The sequence below is a fragment of the Chlorocebus sabaeus genome, chromosome 13, assembly GCF_047675955.1.
Source record: "Chlorocebus sabaeus isolate Y175 chromosome 13, mChlSab1.0.hap1, whole genome shotgun sequence".
NCBI lineage: Eukaryota > Metazoa > Chordata > Mammalia > Primates > Cercopithecidae > Chlorocebus > Chlorocebus sabaeus.
This window is the reverse complement of record NC_132916.1, coordinates 15,666,275-15,681,382: the sequence shown is the minus strand read 5'-3', so window position 1 is coordinate 15,681,382 and position 15,108 is coordinate 15,666,275. Positions and strand designations below refer to the sequence as shown.

At 44.7% G+C, this 15,108-nt stretch overlaps 1 protein-coding gene across 1 annotated transcript in view; it reads left to right on the top strand.

Moving 5' to 3' along the window:
• The window catches only part of TIAM2 (TIAM Rac1 associated GEF 2), a 272,136-nt gene that overhangs the window by 13,930 nt on the left and 243,098 nt on the right, over window positions 1–15,108 (top strand). The window lies entirely within an intron of this gene.

Sequence of the window (15,108 nt, the reverse complement as noted above, 5' to 3'; positions counted from 1 at the left end):
GAGGATGGTAACGGAGGTCAGGTTGCCCAGGGTAAGGCTCTCTCCAATTAGCCTGGCAGCCCGGGGAGGGAGGAGTAGCTCATCAGCAGCTCGTCCCTCATTTCCCCTTTCACCTCCACCCCGGAGGCCTGCCTGTCTTTCCACAGTAACAGTGAGGAATTCCATCTGGAAGCTGGCCAGGCATCCTGAGTACAGGCTATGCCAGAGGGCCAGGAATCTTAGAGAGACCCGAGAGAGAGTTTTTGTTTTGAGATGGAGTCTAGCTCTATTGCCCAGGCTGGAGTGCAGTGATACAATTTCGGCTCACTGCAACCTCTGCCTCCCGGATTAGAGCAATCCTCTTGCCTCAGCCTCCTGAGTAGCTCGGACTACAGGTGTGCACCACCATGCCTAGCTAATTTTTGTATTTTTACTAGAGACGGGGTTTCATCATGTTGGCCAGGCTGGTCTCTAACTCCTGACCTCAAGTGATCCGCCCACCTTGGCCTCCCAAAGTGCTGGGATTACAGGCATGAGCCACCGTGCCCAGCACTATGAGAATTCTTTACTTTTTTTTTTTCTTGAGACGGAGTTTTGCTTTTGTTGCCCAGGCTGGAGTGCAATGGTGTGATCTCGGCTCACCGCAACCTCCGCCTCCCGAGTTCAAGCGATTCTCCTGCCTCAGCCTTCTGAGGGATTGCAGGTGTGCACCACCATGCCCGGCTAATTTTTCTATTTTTAGTAGGAACAGGGTTTCACCATGTTGGTCCAGCTGGTCTGGAACTCCCGACCTCAGGTGATCTGTCGGCCTCGGCATCCCAAAGTGCTGGGATTACAGGCGTAAGCCACCACGCTTGGCCGAGTTCTTTACTTTCAAGGAATTTGAATCATTTGAAAAAGTCACTGGAGAAAAGGGTGGGTGAGGAGGAGCCACAGACTGACTAGTTCTTGGATCGCGCCACCTGCCTCTGGGTCCTCGAGCCTCGAGGAGTGGAGTCCAGGGGTCCTGGAGGCAGTGCTGCCTGATTAATTTTACAGATGGGAGGCTGACCCAGGGCACAGCTGGCGATCAGTGACCGAGTGCCTACCAAGTGCCTAATGTTGAGGTCAGTGGAGAACCAGATACACTCTAATGCGGCCCACACTCTAGTGGTAGGGACAAACAAGTCAACGAAGCTGTTTATAATCAGGGCAGCAGAGGACATAAGTCCAGTGGAGTAACACCCAGGGCTCAAGGCACTCTTTTTTTTTCAAATCAGAGTCTTGACCGGGCACGGTGGCTCATGCCTGTAATCCTAGCACTTTGGGAGGCCAAGGTGGGTGGATCACAAGGTCAGGAGTTCGAGAGCAGCCTAGCCAATATGGTGAAACCCTGTCTCTACTAAAAATACAAAAATTACCGGGTGTGGTGGCGCGTGCCTGTAATCCCAACTACACAGGAGGCTGAGGCGGGAGAATCGCTTGAACCCTGGAGGCGGAGGTTGTGGTGAGCTGAGATCATGCCACTGCACATCAGCTTGGGCAACATTTTTTCAGACTGTCCCCCCTCACCCCACCCCGCAAAAAAAAAAAAAAAAAGACAGAGTCTTACTCTGTTGCCCAGGCTGGAGTGCAGTGGCATTATCTCAGCTCACCGCAACCTCCACCTCCTGGGTTCAAGCGATTCTCCTGCCTCAGCCTCCTGAGTAGCTGGGATTACAGGTGCACACCACCATGCCCAGCTAATTTTTTTGTATTTTTAGTAGAGATGGGGTTTCACCATGTTGATTAGGCTGGTCTCAAACTCTTGACCTCAAGTGATCCACCTGCCTTGGCCTCCCAAAGTGTTGGGATTACAGGCGTGAACCATTGTGCCCAGCCAATTTTTGTATTTTTTCTAGAGAAAGGGTCTTGCCATGTTGCTCAGACTGGTCTACTAGGATTACAGGTGTAAGCCACTGTGCCTGGTCTGCTACTGGCTTTTTGATTGTATTTTGAGAAACTGTCCTAAATGAGGCAAGACTTGCGCTGGTAGGGCATTCCATGTGTGGAGGGTGTCGGGAAGTGGAATCAAGGTCTCTCTTCCTGTGCCTTTTCCCTGTGTGATGCCCTTTTGCATAGGCTTGCATAGGATTGTGAGGATCTAACCACGTTAGTGAATTTGCCAGAGATGGGCAAGAGATTTGTAGGCCATTCACATACAAATGCAGCACAGGTTTTCTTATTTCGGGGTGATCCTTCATGTATGGTTTGACAGGAACCTTTTTTTTTTTTTGAGATGGAGTCTTGCTCTGTCGCCCAGGCTGGAGTACAGTGGCCCAGTCTTGGCTCACTGCAAGCTCTGCCTCCCAGGTTCACGCCGTTCTCGACAGGAACCATTTTTAAGGAAAACATCTGGTTTCTAAAGAAAAAGTTTGTTGAATATATTAGTGATAAGCGTATTGACAGTGAAAACGATTAGGTAAAATATCAGGCTACTTAAAAACATCTCTTTTGTGATGAATATTAGTGAGAAAACACTTCTGTTTCTTCAAAAAAGGCCATTTCCTGAGGGATACCAACAGGCGGGACTTTGCTTAGTTTTGTTTCAGTTTACCATGGAATTGGAATTTTAAAATGACCTGTCTTTAAAAATCTAGGGATGTCACTAAGTCAGACTGTCATAAGTTCCACCCTGGCCATTAGTGTAAAAGTGTGAGGAAATTGAGCCCGTTGGATGGTTGACATTGCAGCAGTCCTGGTGTATGTTGAGAAGAGAATGTCATTGCAGTGTGGCATTTTCTGAAAAGCTGTCTGTCACTGAAGCTAAATTTTGATAGCTTGATAAATCACATTAGAAAATTCACTAAGGCATGGAGTGTACAGAGTTGGCAGCCAACAGTTGGAATTTTCAGCGACCCAACAAATGGGTTGTTCCAAAAAAAATGGACACATACATATGTAATTGTCAACCTTAAATAATACATTGTCTAAAGGAAAATCTCTAAACATTCTAGAGTGCATTGAAAATTCTTGAATAATTTCAAGCTATAAAAGTCCATTTGTATTTCTGTGTGTGGTAGATGATAATATGACAAACTTTTGAAAACTACGTTTGTTGTAATTTCTCATTTGGCATCCTTAAAATTTGTTAAAATAGCATGACACTGAGATGCGGCTTACAATTAGTGCTTAGTCCGGATAGTGCCTCTTATGTGTATTTTATAGAAAGTCAACAAAATCACCTGTGCAGATGGCAAACGTATGCCTCAAACCTCATGAAATCTAAGGTACAGAGAAATCAATTGCCTCAGGCTAGGGGTGAAACACAGTCACATTACTACTTATTTCCAGGTCTGTGAACCAGGTTTTCCTGGAAGGAGCTGTCTCCATTTACTAATCTTCCCATGTTTTGTCCCTTTGGTACTCACTGTTGGTCACTGACAGTCTAAGGTACCACGACCTTACTATTCTGGAAATAATATCTTTTTTTTTTTTTTTTACTGTTCCTTGCAGAGCAGGGCTACCCCACAGGCAGTGTGCCCAGAGAAGCTGGAAATAAATTGCTTAGCATCACTCAGTTCTTCTGAGGCTCAGTGTCTGAAATGTACATAAATTCCACTCTCTTGAATTATTCTTTGAAACTCAAACTTTTATTTGACCCTTTTGGATGTGGGTGTTTGTATTGTGAGAAAAGAAAAATGCACTAACTGTACTGTAGCAGTGTTTGTAAACCTAATCGTGACGTTCTCACGTTTCCAGTGGGTGAATCTATGGTTAGGTTCAGTGTTTTGGGGGTAGCTGCTTAGTGTGTACTGCCGTGGAGCTGTAGGATTGAAATAGGAAGAGGAAGAGAATAATGGAAAGCACGTGGGGTATTATTCCAGAACAGAGGCTTTCAAACTTTGGGGCATCAGGATCACCTGGAGGGCTTGCTAACGCATAAATCACTGGGTCCTGTCCTCTGTTTCTGACTCAGAAGAGCTTTTTTTTTTTTTTTTTTGAGACAGAGTCTTGCTCTGTCGCCGAGGCTGGAGTGTAGTGGTGCAGTCTCGGCTCACTGCAGCCTCTACCTCCAGGGTTTGGGCTACTATTGTGCCTCAGCCTCCTGAGTAGCTGAGACTACAGGCGTGAGCCACCATGCCCAGCTAGGTTTTGTATTTTTAGTAGAGATGGGGTTTCACCATGTTGCCCAGTCTGGTCTTGAACTCCCGAACTCAGGTGGTCCACCTGGCTTGGCCTCCCAAAGTTCTGGGATTACAGGTGTGAGCCGCCATGCCCGGCCCTAACTCAGAAGATCTGAGTTCGGCCTGAGAATTTGTATCTCTATGATGTTTCTAGGTGATGCTGCCGCTGTGGCTGATCTGGGGCCACATTTGGAGAGACTGTGTTCTGGAGGCTCAGTGTTGGTCTGTACTGAGTGGAGATGTGGATCCCTGGACATCATTCAGCTTCTCAGGGTCTGGGTTTGTATACACCTGCGTGGTCCAAGCAGTATTAGTGATTTTCTTGAAGATCAGAGGAATCCTTTGTTCCAAACTACATCTATGTGAAACCAAGACCTAAATATATAATATACAAAAGGGATGAAATGGAAATTATATTAATTATGCAGTTGTAAGGGACAGAAGGTCCCTTGGGCCCGTCTAAAGAACCTAATACAGTTGTGAATCCAGTGGAAGAGAGGATTTCTAAGGTCCCTCGCACCTGTCACTTTCTCTGATTCTGTATACTCTTTCTTTCTTTCTTTTTTTTTTTTTTCAGGCTGAGTCTCACTCGGTCACCCAGGCTGGAATGCAGTGATGTGATCTCGGCTCACTGCAACCTCCGCCTCCTGGGTTCAAGTGATTCTCGTGTCTCAGCCTCCTGAGTAGCTGGGACTACAGGCACCCGCTATCACACCTGGCTAATTTTTGTATTTTTAGTAGAGATGGGGTTTTGGTCTTGAACTCCTGGCCTCAAGTGATTTGCGTGCCTCAGCCTCCCTAAGTCCCAGGACTACAGGCGTGAGCCACTGTGGCCGGCCAGATTCTGTATACTCTTGAAACTGTAGACTGTTAGAGAGTGGAAAAAATCTAAGCGAGAGACTTATGACTTTGAAGTTGTGCCTTTTGATATAAGAAGCTATGTTTAGGATATATAAATAGGTAGGCAATAAATTAGCTTGAGATTTTCATGGTAGCAACTGCTCATAAAAGATCCACAGCTCATTTCTAGTAGAACTGAGGAACTTCTAGTAGGAAAGGAAATGGGGTAAAGGATTTGGGTAACACTGTGTGCCTGCCATCTTTGTGTGCAGCTGGTATGTGTCATTGAATTGAAATAATGTAACCTATTTTAATTTTCATTTATTTATGTTTTTGAGATGGAGTTTTGCTCTTGTTGCCCAGGCTGGAGTGCAATGGTATGATCTCGGCTCACTGCAACCTGTACCTTCTGTGTTCAAGCCATTCTCCTGCCTCAGCCTCCCGAGTAGCTGGGATTACAGGCATGCGCCACCACGCCTGGCTAATTTTGTATTTTTAGTAGAGACGGGGTTTCCCCACGTTGGTCAGGCTGGTCTTGAACTCCTGACCTCAGGTAATCCGCCCACCTTGGCCTCACTAAGTGCTGGCATTACAGGTGTGAGCCACCATGCCTGGCCCCTATTTTAATTTAATTTAATTTAATTATTTATTCTTGAGACAGGATCGCCCTCTGTTACCCAGGCTGGAGTACAGAGGCGAGTTCCTAGCTCACTGTAGCCTTGAACTCCTGGGCTCAAGACATACTCCTGCCTCAGCCTCCCAAGTGGCTAGGACTACAGGTGTGTGCCACTGTGCCTAGGTAATTCATTTTTCAAGGTGTAGTCAGGTACCAAGGATTTTTTGAATTTAATTTTTATTTTTTAACTTTTTGTAGAGGCGTGGTCTTGCTATGTTGCCCAGGCTGGTCTTGAACTCCTGGCCGCAAGGCGTCCTCCCATCTTGGCCCTCCACAGTGCTAGGATTACAGGTGTGAGCCACTGTGCCTCGCCAAATTTAACTCATTTTTGTGAGTCCGATGGTCAAGCCTGAATTGAATTTCCTAATCTTTACTGGAATTTTTGCTGGAAAATAGGTAAGAGAGCAGCACTACCAATGTTTCAATAAGAGAAATGAAGGACTTCATGATTCACAAATGTCTAGAGATATCTGCCTACTATACTTGGCTCTATTTGTCAACTGTGTTATGGATGTCCTAAAACTGACTCCGGAGAAACTGTGAATTAGCTTAAACTTGACTTTGCTACTCAGTGCTTCACTGTTCTCATTCTTTTGAATCCCTTATTCTCACTCCTCCTCTTTCTTGGCTCACTCTCCCTTTCAAGAAAAGCTCTAAATAGAAACAATTTGAATAGGTACGGAACAATCTCTATGGCATGCTAAGTGAAGATATCTAGGTGCCGTACACTGTATATAGTATGCAACCTTTTGAATAAAACTATGAATCATGAGAAGTAAATTAGTGGGTCGGGTTTATTATTGTTGTTATATGAATACAAATACCAGCGGCTTGCTTTTCTTTTCTGTTTTTTTTTTTTGTTTTTTTGTTTTTGTTTTTTTTTTTGTGACAGGGTCTTGCTGTGTTGCACAGGCTGGAGTATAGTAGTGCGAAGCTCACTGTAGCCTTGAACTCCTGGGCTCAAGTGGTCCTCCCGCTTCTGCCTTTTAAGTAGCTAGGACAATAGGAGTGCGCTATGTCTGAATAGTTTTTACATTTTTTTGAAGTGGGGAGGTGGTCTCGTTATGTTGTTCAGGCTGGTCTTGAACTCCTGGCCTTCATGGATCCTTCTGCCTTGGCCTTGCAAGGTGCTGGGGTTACAGGCATGAGCCACTGCACCTGGCCTTCAGTGGCTTTCTGACTTGTTTGATCAAGACCCAAATTAAGAGTCACACGCCTATATTAAGGTAGCATAATATTGAATAGAAAGTATCTGAATACGTTGCATATAGTAAAAATGACTATTGTTTCTTGAAACATTTGTTTCAGTTTAGTATCTATCCTGTCAGTCAGTCCGTGTATTAGGGTTCTCCAGAGACACAGAACCAATAGGGTCTGTTTATGTGTGTGTGTGTGTATGTGTGTATGTGTGTGTGTAGTTGTATTATAAAGAATTGGCTCACCTCATTATGGAGGCTGGCAGGTCCAAAATTTGCAGCATGAACTCCTGGAGACCCAGGAGAGCTGATGATACAGATGCAGCTTGAAGGCAGGCTGCTGTTGAATTCCCTCTCGCTCTGGGAAGCTGGTCTTTTTGTTTTATCCATTGTTTTTTCAAGTGATTGGATGAGGCCCGCGCATATTATGGAGGGCAGTCTGCTTTACTCAGAGTACTCCAGTTGCAATGTCAGTCTCATCCAAAACACTCTCCAATTTGACATGTAAAATTAACCATTGCAGGCCAGGCGCGGTGGCTCACTCCTGTAATCCTAGCACTTTGGGAGGCCAAGGCAGGCGGATTGCCTGAGCTCAGGAGTTCGAGACCAGCCTGGGCAACACAGTGAAACCCTGTCTCTACTAAAATACGAAAGAAATTAGCTGGGTGTGGTGGCGGGCGCCTGTAATCCCAGCTACTCAGGAGGCTGAAGCAGGAGAATCACTTGAACCTGAGAGCCAGAGGTTGCAGTGAGCCAAGATCGTGCCACTGCCCTCCAGCCTGGGTGACAGAGCAAGACTCCATCTCTACAAAAAAGGAAGAAAAAAAAAAAGAAAAATTAGCCAGTGCATGTGGGATACTAAGTCATAAGGCAAAACGTGTCTTATCCGTCAAAGTGAGAAAGCCACTGCCATGCCTAGAATCTCTCTGAAGGATACATAATGTGGGTCAGAGCCTTAGCAACAGCAGAGGTTCCCAGTCTGGGGAGAGGGTCCATCTTAACCACCTTGGGGGCTTTTCCAAAATATATTATGTCCCTGCCACAGCTCCTCAGTCTTTCCTGCCTCTCCCTCAAGAATGAATTTAGGCCGGGCACGGTGGCTCATGCCTGTAATCCCAGCAGTTTGGGAGGCCGTGGCGAGTGGATCGCTTGAGGTCAGCAGTTCAAGACCAGTCTGGCCAACATGGTGAAACCTCATCTCTGCTAAAAATACAAAAATTAGCTGGGCGTGGTGGCACACGCCTGTAATCCCAGCTACTCGGGAGGCTGAGGCAGGAGAATCGCTTGAACCTGGGAGACAGAGGTTGCAGTGAGCCGAGATCACGCCACTGCACTCCAGCCTGGGTAACAGAGTGAGACTCTGTCTCAAAATAATAATAATAATAATAATGAATTTAAAAATAAAGGGAGATACAAAGCTGTTTCTTTTTTTAAAGAGTATGATGGACTGAACCAAAAAAAGGCTGAACTTCTGTGAGTGCGTATCACCTGGCAGATGGGAGGTGATGAGCTCTTGGGGTAGGAGATCTTGCTTAGGTCCCTGAAATTTTATTTTATTTTATTTTATTTTGAGACAGGAGCTCCCTCTGTCACCCAGGCTGGAGTGCAGTGGTGTTGTCTTGGCTCCCTGCAACCTCCACCTCCTGGGCTCAAGCGATCCTCCCACCTCAGTCTCCCCAGAAGCTGGGGCTACAGGCATGTGCCAGCACGCCCAGCTCATTTTTGTATTTTTTGTAGAGACAGAGTTTTGCCATGTTGCCCAGGCTGGTCTTGAACTCCTGAGCTCAATCGATCAGACTGCCTGGGCCTCCCAAAGTGCTGGGATTACAGCATGAGCCACCACGCCCGCAGGTCCCTGAGACTTTAATGAATGATTGCTGCTGGACTTAGTGCCTAATACCCCAGAGTCCAAACCCTCTCTGATGTTTGGTTTGGTCTCAACCTTGTGGAAACCAGTGTGACTTTACCTGTCCTCTATATTTTGCCCAGACTCTAATGCTCATGGTGAGTGACTGAAAATGTGTATGACAGTAACGTGTACAGCTTATATTAAAATGTGCCAAAGACTCAAGGGATTCCCATAATTTTCAGTTTTTTTTTTTTTTTTTAGATAGAGTTTTGCTCTTGTCACCCAGGCCGAAGTGCAGTGGCACGATCTTGGCTCACTGCAACCTCCGCCTCCTAGGTTCAAGCGATTCTCCTGCCTCAGCCTCCTGAGGAGCTGGGATTACAGACATGTGCCACTATGCCTGGCTAATTTTGTATTTTTAGTAGAGAAGGGGTTTCTCCATGTTGGTCAGGCTGGCACCTCCCGACCGCAGGTGATCCATCCGCACCAGCCTCCCAAAGTGCTGGGATTACAGGCATGAGCCACTGTTCCCAGCCTACAAAAATTAAATTTGGACCCGGCACGGTGGCTTATGTTGGCCAGGCCAGTCTCGAACTCCTGACCTCAAGTATGTGCCTGCCTCGGCCTCCCAAAGTGCTGGGATTATTTGGCTAATTTTTGTATTTTTAGTAGAGACAGGTTTCACCATGTTGGCCAGGCCAGTCTCGAACTCCTGACCTCAAGTGATCCACCTGCCTTGGCCTCCCAAAGTACTGGGATTATTCAGCTAATTTTTGTATTTTTAGTAGAGACAGGTTTTACCATGTTGACCAGGCCAGTCTCGAACTCCTGACCTCAAGTGGTCCGCTGACCTCGGCCTCCCAAAGTTCTGGGATTATTCGGCTAATTTTTGTATTTTTAGTAGAGACAGGTTTTACCATGTTGGCCAGGCCAGTCTCGAACTCCGGACCTCAAGTGATCCGCTCACCTCAGCCTCCCAAAGTTCTGGGATTATTCAGCTAATTTTTGTATTTTTAGTAGAGACAGGTTTCACCATGTTGGCCAGGCTGGTCTTGAACTCCTGACTTCAAGTGATCCACTCACCTCAGCCTCCCAAAGTGCTGGGATTACCCAGACAACCAAGTCAACATGGTGAAACCTGTCTCCACTAAAAATACAAAAATTAGCCGAATAATCCCAGAACTCAGGAGGCTACTCAGGAGGCTGAGGCAAGAGAATTGCTTGAACCCGGGAGGCGGAGGTTGTGGTGAGCTGAGATCGAGCCATCGCACTCCAGCCTGGGTGACAAGAGTGAAACTCTGTCTCAAAAAAAAAAAAAAAAAAAAATTAAATAGGAGCTGTTCTTTTCAGTCTTTGGTAATATTGAGTGAGTCCTCTGTACTATGGAGTGACCAAAAACCAAACCGAACCAAAAGGTTTCTTAGGATATTTTAGGTGACTATGCCATTTATAAGACTTTAGGGGTCTTCACAACTCCTCATTTTCAGGAGTGGAGGAGGAGTTATGGAATTGACACTGGTTAGGAGACCTTTTGGACAGGCGATCATTTAATCTGTGCTTATCTTGTGAATTAAAAAATTTCTCCCTTGGACCTGACCTACATAGCTGCTGCCTTCCATGAGTTTGTTTCCATTTATAATCCTAATGAACAACATTGAGATCTTGTGGCTTCTCAATTTTTCACATCACAGCAAAATAACTGAGTGTGAGATATTTGTTTTGAAAAACTTAGACAATCAGGTCGGTCAGTTTTAGTTTTGAACAACAAAACAGCTTGTCTCAATGCACGCTTCCTTCGGTCATATTGATCTATTTTTCTCCTGAGGGGAGTGTCTGACAGTGGTTTGCCCTGTGACTGGCATATAATTTAAACATGTGCTAAGCATAATTTTAGTTCCTTTGGGATCACCCTCAGTTTTTATACCTCATCTGGCTCTCACAATCCCACTTAATTACAGCTATTTTGATATTTGGCCAAGTCACTAAAACCAGTCAACTCTCTATGGGGAGACAGTAAACTTTTGATCAGCATATCACTAGAAGTGAAATTCTTCTGCAAACAGACACTTTTTCAGGAATTATTCTTGTAAGTGCCAAGAGACGTTGGCAGCCTTTTGATACTTTTGGAGGGGTTTTGGTGAGTGCCAAATGGTGCATAGCTACCGTATGCTTGAAAAATGTTAACGAGAGGCTCAGCTTTTCTGAATGTGTGTTTTGGCTTTTTGAGATAGCTTCCATGCAGGAAGAACCTTCTTTTAAGACCAAATGTAGACTCTGGATTTCCTCCAAGAGAAGTATTGTAAATATATCAAAGCTGATACTGTACTGAATTTCTTTATAGAAAGAAAAAAAGGAGTGGTTAATAAATAACATACAGTGTTTGAGTAGAGCCCACAATTTCGAAGAGTTCATCTTTCCTTATGGCCAGTTTATTATAAACATTTTATGTTCAAGCCCTGTTTCTCTCCGCCCCTTGCATTGTCATATTTCATTTTGTACCGTACAGCGCACATGTCTTATCCTGTTGTTTACTATGAGAGTTCACAGAGCAAAAGTAAGTCCACAGAGCAGGAAGGGAGCGATAATCCTTGACAGTATTTTGATTTTTCTCACTTTTGAGCTTTTCACTCAATGTAGTCTTACAGAAAGCACGTTTGCTACTTTTGTGTTGGGTGGAGTAAGGTTTAAAAACAAAAACCAACCAACCAACTTACCAAACCCCATTCATTCCTAATTCTATAAAATACAGGATATCTTACAGAATTAATCACAGGGCCATTTCTGATGCTATTTTATTTTTTTAAATTTAGTTTATTTTTTTGAGACAGAGTCTCACTCTGTAGCCCAGGCTGGAGTGCAGTGGCGTGATCTCGGCTCACTGCAACCTCTGCTTTCCGGGTTCAAACGATTCTCCTGCTTCAGCCTCCCCAGTAGCTGGGACTACAGGCTCCCACCACCACACCTGGTTTATTTTTGTAGTTTTAGTAAAGACGGGGTTTCACCACGTTGACCAGGCTGGTCTGAAACTCGTGACCTCCAGTGATCCGCCCCGCTTGGGCTCCCAAAGTGCTGGGATTACAGGCGTGAGCCACTATGCCCCATCCTCTGATGCTATTTTAGAAATACTAAAAACACACATCTTAAAATCTTACAGTTTAGCATAGAATCATATTAAAATCATAAAATACTGGGAGAGACCTTAGAGTGAGTTCAGACTCACTTCAGAAGATGGAGGTGAGAGAGTTGAAGTTACCTGCCCAGTCTCTTCCGTCTCGTAACTCTGGCTGCTATGCTAGACCTTCTGAGTGTCCTCTCACTTCTTCTCCTGCTCCTCACCTGTCCCCTACCTGTGGCACGCTGCTGCTCCTCACTGGGGCTGGAGGGACCCGGGCTTTCTCTGTATATAGATGCTTACCAGTCCCCGTGGCTCCTGTAGCACCGCTGGGCTTTGGGTCTACAGCTGGCTTAGTCTGTGCTCCTGCAGGTGTGTGTGCCATAGATGATCCAGAACGCAGGTCAAAAAATCCCTGTCTGCTTATTTCTGTGTTTGATAATCTGTCAGTTCTCTGTATTCAGAGTTTCATGTGGAGTTTTGTCTCTTTTGCTTTGGAGAACTCGATATTTGGGAGACGGCTTGCTGGGAGAGGTGGGGGAACTCAAGGGAAGAGAAGAAAGGCATGGTTACCAGCATTTACTACATACCTTTTCTGCATCTGGCGTTGTGCTAGGTACTTCCAAGTGCTTGCTCCCCTCTGCTACACAAAAGGGATATTGGAAAGCCATATTGTACACGAGGATATTGAAGCATAGAGCTGGGATTGAATCCCAGTTTGTCTGACTTCATATCCTTCCTCCCAACTTTCTTGGGAGGGGGAAGGGCACAGAGCACATGTGCGTTTTATGAGCCATATGGAAGTCTGAAGAGCTGCTCAGCTCTGACAGCTGTTTAAATTATCTATGACACTGCATCCCACCATTAGCAGGGATGATGGATTGTTGACAGTCTCCATCAGAAGAGGCTGGAGTCCCAGTCCGTGGAGGAGCGCTCACAGGATCTTTCCTAAGTGCTGAGTAAGTATAATTGAAACTTGGATTCTAATTATTATGCTGGGTTAGAAAGCACTGAAGGTACTGTTAGGCACATCTCTCTCTCTCTCTCTACACACACACACACACACACACACACACACACACCCACACACCCCTGAGATGGGGTAGATCATTGTATTTGTGTGTCTACCAGCAAGAAAAGGAAGGAAAAACTAAGGTGATGTGTATTTTTAGTAGAGATCTTCCATAATTTAAAGTCATTTTGTTATTCTCTTTGCTTTGACACAAAAAATATAGGGACCTTTTCTGTGTACCTTACTTCAGTAAATCTATTTTGTCTAATCTCATGCTACTCATTTGTATTCCATTTTTAATTAACTCTTTGTCCTTGAAAATATATTTTTCTTTGTCTATTCTTATTTGGTGGAACTGTTTCATCTGTTTAGCTAGTGTTTATACTCTTTGACGTCATTGACCTTATTCTTATGTCTTTATCTTCTCTCATTATGCAGGATAGGGTTTAATTCATAGGCATCAAATAAATGTTTATAAAGTAGTCATTTTTATTGTTTCCTTCTCAGATTACTACAGTATTATGTTAAGTAGTTTTTGTGTTTTGTCTCTTTAAGTTTTGTTTAGTTCACTGTAGTTCTTTTTCTTCTCTTATAATGTAAATCTTGCTGAGTTTTAATGCAGTCATATATGAATATCTGATACATGAAACTCAATCACAAGACAGATGTGATTGTAAAATGATTCTTTGCTATTTGTATCAATATAGGATGCTTTTGACTCTGGTTGATGGTTTTCCTGTTCTTTTGTTTTTAGTTTTGGTCATTTCGTGAGTGTCTACATATACCCAATTGTGAGTTCTTGTCATTTTATATTATGTGGTTCATTTACTTATTTAATTTTTTTCTGCCAAACATTTTTCCTTTTTTAAAGTATAAGAGAGAAAGACATTTCCTTGGCACAGATAGGGCCAGAGCAGCAGAGGGAATTGCAGTAAGCATCTGTTTACCTTTCTTATTCCTTCTTTGCAAATTCTTCTCCTATGAGAAAAGAATCTCCTTTAGGCTACAAGCAATCGGGCAGGCTCATGTTGAGTTTGGAGTATGTGTCAGTCAGGAGGCTGGAGAGGCAGACTGGAATAAGAGCTGGGAAGGGCTTCAAAGTGTGGTTAGGATGTCTGGGTTTAACTTGGTCTGCAACTGGGGAGGTGTTGGAGGGTTGGACTGGCAGGGTAGGGTGTGCATGCTGGAGCTGGGGGTTCCAGCTGGGCTGCTGCAGGAGTCTTGGTGATCTGTGCAGAGAGTCCGCACAGGGTGGATAAGAGAGAGGAGAGAGAACCGTCCAGACGAGGTAAATGACTAGATATGGGGGCAAAGCATAGGAAGGGGTAAAACAATGACACTGGGCATTCAAGCCTGCGTACCTGTGATAAGGATGATAGTGCTCTACTAATAGAGTTGGGGGAAGATTAAATTGTGGCAACTCAAGGAGAGTTTGGGTTTGATCCTTTTTGAGATGTCAGCAGGCGCTACGGGAAGTGTCTCGTGAGCAGTTAGAAATCTGGAGCTCGAGAGAGAGAGGTCTGGGCTGGGTATGTAGATTCAGATTCATCTCTTAGAGGGGATGACTGAAACCCTGAGAAATAATGACATCGTCAAAGAAGGATGTGCAAAGAGAGGCGAAAAAGACAGGCAAGAGCCTTGTTTTCTGCTTACATTTTGGAGGTGGAAGAAGAATAGGAGGCAGAGAAGGGGACTCAGAAAGAATTGTCAACAAAGAGAATTATTAAATAATTTTTTGAGCAGGATGGGCGGTGAGGGAGAGTTTTCAAACTTTAGGCCGGGCGCGGTGGCTCATTCTTGCAATCCCAGTGCTTTGGGAGGCCTAGGCAGATGAATCACCTGAGGTCAGGAGTTTGAGACCAGCCTGGTCAACATGGCGAAACCCTGTCTCTACTAAAAATACAAAAATTAGCCGGCTATGGTTGTGGACACCTGTAGTTGCAGATACTTGGGAGGCTGAGGCAGGAGAATCGCTTGAACCCAGGAGGCGGGTGTTGCAGTGAGCCAAGAACACACCACTGCACTCCAGCCTGGTGATAGAGCAAGACCCCATCTCAAAAAAACAAACAAACAACAACAACAGCAAAAAAGCAAAAAACCAACCAACCAAACGAACAAACAAAAAAACCTTTATGTAATGTACATCAGACCATTAAGACTGGCAAAAATTTTAAAAGGCAACGATACTTGCTGGCAGGGGATCTTCAAGCATTGCTGGTGGGAATAACCATTCTGGAAAGAGTGCTGGCAGAGTCTATTAAAATTTCAAACACACATAGCCTTTGACCCAGCAGTTCCT